The sequence below is a fragment of the Danio rerio genome, chromosome 23 (assembly GCF_052040795.2).
Source record: "Danio rerio strain M-AB ecotype USA chromosome 23, GRCz13ab, whole genome shotgun sequence".
In the NCBI taxonomy this organism is placed as follows: Eukaryota; Metazoa; Chordata; class Actinopteri; order Cypriniformes; family Danionidae; genus Danio; species Danio rerio.
This window is the reverse complement of record NC_141043.1, coordinates 3,940,481-3,947,500: the sequence shown is the minus strand read 5'-3', so window position 1 is coordinate 3,947,500 and position 7,020 is coordinate 3,940,481. Positions and strand designations below refer to the sequence as shown.

The 7,020-nt window shown below is 34.8% G+C and overlaps 1 long non-coding RNA gene across 1 annotated transcript in view; it reads right to left on the bottom strand.

Moving 5' to 3' along the window:
• Window positions 1–6,495, bottom strand: part of LOC101885830 (uncharacterized) — a 14,344-nt gene extending 7,849 nt beyond the window's left edge. Inside the window, exon 1 of the long non-coding RNA XR_015523089.1 lies at window positions 6,425–6,495. This is a non-coding gene — a long non-coding RNA (uncharacterized LOC101885830). The remainder of the gene's footprint in view (window positions 1–6,424) is intronic.
• Between the last annotated feature and the right edge of the window lie 525 nt (window positions 6,496–7,020).

Below are 7,020 nucleotides of genomic sequence, written 5' to 3'. Positions count from 1 at the left end.
TAATAAAAGAAAATTAACCAGAAATTTAATAAATAATATAAATAAATCCTGTTAACTTCCTGCCTCACATGTATCCCTTCTAGCAACAACTGTGTACATGGGTTTCGCACTCGCAATCACAGTCCATTGTGGGATTGATTCAGGATGTCCAATATGAGATGATGACACAACTTTGAGAAATTAGCTGATTTTATCAGAAAAGTTAAAAATAGGCCTGTCACAATAATCAATGTATGGACTTATCACACAACACATGGACATTACTTCAATCATTCTTGGTGATGCATTATATATATTGCCCATACATTAAAACAATTCTAGCATCATTTTAGCTGATTGTGCAACATCCCGATCTCTATTGGAGGTGTCAGTGGAATTAAAAAAAACACTATAGTATTTACTATAAAATACTATCTATTTCCATGTGGGTGTCTAACCACTGAAAATTAATCTGGTAAGAGATATTGCAGCCTCTGATACTTTTTAACTGTGCACTTTTTTGTTAACATTTATTATTATTATTAGTATTATTATTATTATTATGGATGCAACGATTCACCATGAGTCGGTTGAAAATCAATTCAAATGTGACATTTGTCTATGTGCCTTTGAGTCTATGTGCAAGGATGATGCTAAGAACTTCCTGTCAGCAGCTGATGCATATAAACAGTCACATTTGGACAGCTTTGAAATGATTGTTTTAATCTATTTTATTTTATTATTTTATTTTATGTCTTTGAACTAATTCTGCTGTGCGTGCATGCACTTGGATAGGTTAAATGTAGCTACAGTGGAAATTCAGTGTATGAGTGACCATACATGGCCACATCACATTCCTTTCCCTTTTCATTAAATAGAATAAAGTCCAGTGAATACTTTCTGGATACACTTTAATGACATCAACAAATCTAAATCACACACGGATTCAAGAAAAAAAGCATATATTGTTTAATAAACATCCATCAATGTGGTAATCATTGAGTGATTTTGTACATGTAATTTACAGTATTTTTAGGCATGATTGTTGGACATTTTTATTAAATATTTACACTCCATTAAAAATTTGATACAAGTCAGATCAAATCAAATCAACCTAGAAATTAAACATAAAATATGGAAAACCCATGTGTGTTTGTAAGGGAAAGTGACTTATGATGACAAGGTTCATATCCCTGATTTATTTTTATTTATTTTTTTTCAGAAAGTAGACATACAGTTGAAGTCAGAATTATTAGCCCCCTTTTGATTTTTTTTTTCCTTTTTTAAATATTTGTTTAAATAAATGTTTTTCAAATAAATGTTTAACAGAGCAAGGAAATTTTCACAGTATGTCTGATAATGTTTTTTTCTTCTGGAGAAAGTCTTATTTGTTTTTTTTCGGCAAAGAATAAAAGCAGTTTTAAATTTTTTTAAAGACATTTTTGGGACAAAATTATCAGCTCCTTTAAGCAAATTTTTTTTCGATAGTCTACAGAACAAACCATTGTTATACAATAACTTGCCTAATTACCCTAACCTGTCTAATTAACCTAGTTAAGCCTTTAAATGTCACTTTAAGCTGTATAGAAGTGTCTTGAAAAATATCAAGTAAAATATTATTTACTGTCATCATGACAAAGAGAAAATAAATCAGTTATTAGAAATAGATTTTTAAAACTATTATGCTTAGAAATGTTCTGAGACAATCTTCCCTCCATTAAACAGAAATTGGGGGAAAAAATAAACAGGGGCGCTAATAATACAAGGGGGCTAATAATTCTGACTTCAACTGTACTCAAAGTTTTCAACGAGGGTTTGGTCAAGGAATTGGATAAGGTGTAAAACAACAGAAAATACAGTGTGTACAGTATAAATAGAATCATGCTGTCAATCCATTTTAAATGCTTTACTAACGTCAGCGGAACAAAAATGACTGCAAAGAATAACACTTATTTGTTATATTTTTTCTTTCATAAAAGTTCTAAATTAATTCTGCCAGATGTTGAGTTCAGAATGATGTCTGCTCTGAGTTGAGCTCTGTACGTGTCTGTTTTGTTTGAGCACTGAGATTCTGTCTGCATACCAGCACACACAGCAGAGCCTCTGAAATCACTGTCAAATTCATCAAACAGAACGTCATTATTAACCAAGACTCTGATATGTCATTGTGAATGTCGATCTGCATAACGATGGCCATCCCACATGGTAAATAGAGCACAAGTAATGTAACCAAAGATACAGTAAACACCACTTCACCTGGTCTCTAGTCAGTGACAGGTGTGCCAGCTGCAGTGGGCAGGTCTTTGTAGATGATTATGCCTGTGGCAACCAATAAACATGCAGGAAGCAGAAATGAGCCAAAAGTGACATACACACAAACAAAATGATCATATGAATACATATAAACTACTCCTAATGCACACATTACAGGAATAAGGAGTATGATGACGGTGGTCATGATGTAACAGGGGTATGAGAACAGACGAGCAGAAATCCTTGGATATTTCAGAGACAGAGCCGCCTCCAGAGCCACAATCGGCTGCAAGTGAAGGCCAACGATCTTTGGACAAACAGCTAAAACTTGTATAGTTTCGAATTCAATATGGTAAAAACCAAAAGACAGTAGACATGACACTAGGCATGGATAGAGGAGCAGTTGCAGCAGGTCATTTAGGAGGAGGAGGATGATGAAGCCTGAGATTCGACCACTTGCTTTTCTCTGACGATGCACAGAATAAAAAGCTCAAATCAGACACGGCAGCCCCACACACACAGCCACAGTGTAGAAGATGGAGATTCTGACCTCAAGATAAGACATATTAACAAGTGTGACGAGTGGGTCTGGTTCTTCCATGAAAGACATAAAAACAACTATAATCATTATAAGTGTTTAAACATGACAAACTCTATATCATTACAAAGCTAATTTTTATATTTCTGGGCTGATTTTGCTAGATATTAAGGAGCAACAGCAATTAATTAATCTGCAACAAGATCAGTCATAAAGCAAGCTCATTAATTGCTGTAGCAGTTAACATGAACAATCATGGAAAATTATGCATCACATGAAATGTAGTTTGTTAGGATAGGCCAATGTTTGATGGAGATACAACTATTAGAAAATCTTGAATCTGAGCTTTCCAAAAAAAAAAAAATCTAAAAGTAAAAAAGTATTTAGAAAATTCCCTTTAAAATTGTCGAAACAAAATTCTTACCAATGTGCATTACTAATTAAAAGTTGCGTTTTTATAGACCTTTTTCATGGCTGCTGCATGGAGGGCACCATAGCGATCAGCGTCTTCCGGTAGAATGCTAAAAACTTCCGTTTACAGCGTGTACAACTGGTAATTTGCGCTCCAATAATGGGTTTCAATGACGTTTAATGGATAACAGAGTGTTTTTGTGACACACAACTTAGAAATGTGTCTGTTAAAGCCGTTATAATCTGTCACGTGTGGTTCAAGCGTGTCAGAAATACGAGAAAAACGTTCTCCTAGTTCACGTGTCTGCCGTCAGAAGTACAGTGTGTGTGTGCGTTCCCGGCCTGTCAGCTGTTAGCTCAGCGGCTCTTTAACACACACACACACACACACACACACAGAGAGAGAGAGCAAACCAGAGTACTGGCATGAAACTTAACAGGTATGAAAGTCGTGCAATTTACAAAAATGACCAATAAAAGTCTGTTATTGATCCTCTGCTGGCTGATTTGCTGTTCATTCTAATCGCGAGCCGTTTGTGTTTTATTTTGTGTGTTGTTTTCACCACGGTTTGTGTTTTTCTGTCATTTCGAAATGACACTAGCCTATATTTTCACTTTGTCACAGTTATTAAATCAGTGTGTCAGTGGCACAGTACAGGCTACGTGTGTGTGTCAAACATTTTGCTGAATTACATTTGTTTGGGCTGGTTATATATTTGAAATAAAGAGAAAATGTTGGCTTTAGCGATGACAAGGACATATTTAAACTGCAGAAGATGCCGTCTGAAAATGAGGGGAAAACGCCTCACAGCAGCTGTTTTCCATCCTATTAGATCGCATTTCTTTAAATGATCAGTTCAGGAGATGGTGCTGATGGACAACAGGATTAGTTCAAAGAGGATAAAAGCAGGTAAAATAGATTAAAACTATCATTTCAAAGCTGCCCAAATGTGACTGTTTACACGCATCAGCTGCCGACCGGAAGTTCTTCGCGTTCTCCTTGCACATACATGCAAAGCATAATGGGTTATTTTGCGTTACAAGAAAAAGGTCTATATATTCACAGTAAGCAATTTACAAAGTATCCTCATGACACATGATCAGTGTTAGGGAGTTACTAGTTACATGTAACTGCGTTACGTAATTTATTTACAGAATAAAAGCAACGGTAATTCGTTACAGTCACTGAGAAAAAAATGTGTAAATAAATTACAGTACTTTATGAAAATGTTAAAGATTACAAATGGGTTACATCTAAATATGTTAAATTATATTAGTCTGTTGCTTTATCTGTTTTTAAAATGCACAAGGCCTTCTGCTAAGGCTCTTTATTAAAGCACTGCAATTCTGATGCTTTTCATTGGTTTTCCGGTTTGACTGCAGCGCACCACGACTACCAGTTATATTAATCCTCACTGCCGCTGAAAGCATTAGGCTACTACAACCACTCTGAAAGCTGCCATCATGGTGAGTGATAAAAATGCATTTCATTGCTGAAAATTCATTTATTCATTCATTCATTCATTTTCTTGTCAGCTTAGTCCCTTTATTAATCCGGGGTCGCCACAGCGGAATGAACCGCCAACTTATCCAGCAAGTTTTTACACAACGAATGCCCTTCCAGCCGCAACCCATCTCTGGGAAACATCCAAACACACATTCACACACACTACGGACAATTAAGCCTATATTCACCTGTACCGCATGTCTTTGGACTGTAGGGGAAACCGGAGCACCCGGAAGTAACCCACGCAAAGGCAGGGAGAACATGCAAACTCCACACAGAAACACCAATTCAAGGTTTGAATCAGTGACCCAGTGACGTTCTTGCAGTGAGGCAACAGCACTACCTACTGCGCCACTGCCTCGCTATTGCTGTAAAAAATAATTTCACTCTGAAATCCGAGAAGGACACTGTTGGAATATTGAATCAATTCCATGCATATTCAATAAAAAAGGGCAAGAGAGGGTTTTCTTCAATGCCAAAAATCTTAACAATTTATTGGTTTCAAATTAATAGTTCGATACACAGAATTACATTAAGGTGTTGCACTACGGTTTTCATTTCCTGACTTCAACTTATACTGGCAGCTGGTATTAGCAGGTGGAGTTTAGTGAAATGTGCAGCACCCCAGACATAAATCCTCTTTTTCTATGAATTTTCTGCACTAAATTAAAAAGCATAAAACTTTATGTGTTCTGTGTTCAGCTTTAACATCTTTTTGCTGACAGGCAGTTTCTGCAGAGCTGAGAAATACTTCATTAATACGCAAAACATCAGACCTGAGAAAATTGTCAGTTAATGACCTTTAAATGAGTGATACAAATAATTGTTTAATGAAAAGAATAAGAGACAAAAATTGATTCATTTTTTTCTAAGAGCACTTAACAGTTCAGTGCAAAATTTGTTTGCAGCTGTTAAAATAGGTTTGACATCAAACAATATATATATATATATATATATATATATATATATATATATATATATATATATATATATATATATATATATTATATAGCCTCTTCCTGTCATATATATATATATATATATATATATATATATATATATATATATATATATATATATATATATATATATATATATATATGTATAAGTATGATTAACAATTGTTTATACAGTATACAATACCTTACAATAAAATATTACATAAAAATGTGTATGGTTGCATTTTATTTTAAGGTGTCCTTATTAAATTGTATCTGTTTAGTAAACTGTGTATTAATTTTACTGTATGTAATCAACCATATGTATATATATGTACTGTACTTACCTATATGGTTAGGTTTAGATAAAGATTTTTGTAATTATGCATTATTATTATAGTATGTACCTGGAACATTTGTAACAGACTGTAGAATTAATTCATTTTCTCTTTGATTTAGTCCCTTTATTAATCACGGACTCTATACTGCCACAGTGGAATGAACCGCCAACTTATCCAGCACAAACTAACACTGGGAAACACCATTACATTCACACTCATACCCTACGGCCAATTTAGCCTTTTCAATTCCCCTATACCGCATGTCTTTGGACTGTCAGGGAAACCCACGACAACAAGGAGAACATGTAAACTCCACACAGAAATGCCAACTGAACCAGTCGAGGTTCGAACCAGCAACCTTCTAGCTGTGAGGTGATTGTGCTACCCACTGTGCCACTGTGACCCCAGACAGTACTTTATATAAATGTAATTAAAACAATATTTTATGGAAGCTTACCAGAAGCAGAGCGAAGTGTGTTACACTGTCTGTCCAGATGAGTGTGTGTGAATGTTGCTGTAAGTCTTTTCTTAGCACTGCTGATAATGCAAAGGATTTCTCTACATGGCACTTCCCTCTTCAGTTTTAGTTTTGAGCTGCTTTAACAAAATGAACATGCTTACTCTACAAAAAGCTTGAAGATACAGACAAGGAAAGAGGGGCTCTGAGTTTCACTGAACAGATGTCCACAGTTTGTAAAACAAAATAATAATTGAATTTACCCAAATTTGAGATTTTTCCATACAAAATAATAACATTAATACATAGATAAATAAATAAAACTAGTCAAAATCACACAGAATTAAAACTATTAAAGAATTTAGTAAATTAAAAACCCAAATCAGACAAACAGTAGCAATACAGTAGATGGTCAGTCTAATTATATAAAAAACCGACTGAACTCGTGTGAATTAGCCACTAAACTGACACAACGAAAAATACTTATGTTTCCTCGTGAGATCAGGCTGGATCAACGGTTTTATTCATAGTTATTTCATACTACAGATTCTCATCAAATCTTCTGACCAATCAAATGCTTTCTAGCATCTCACATG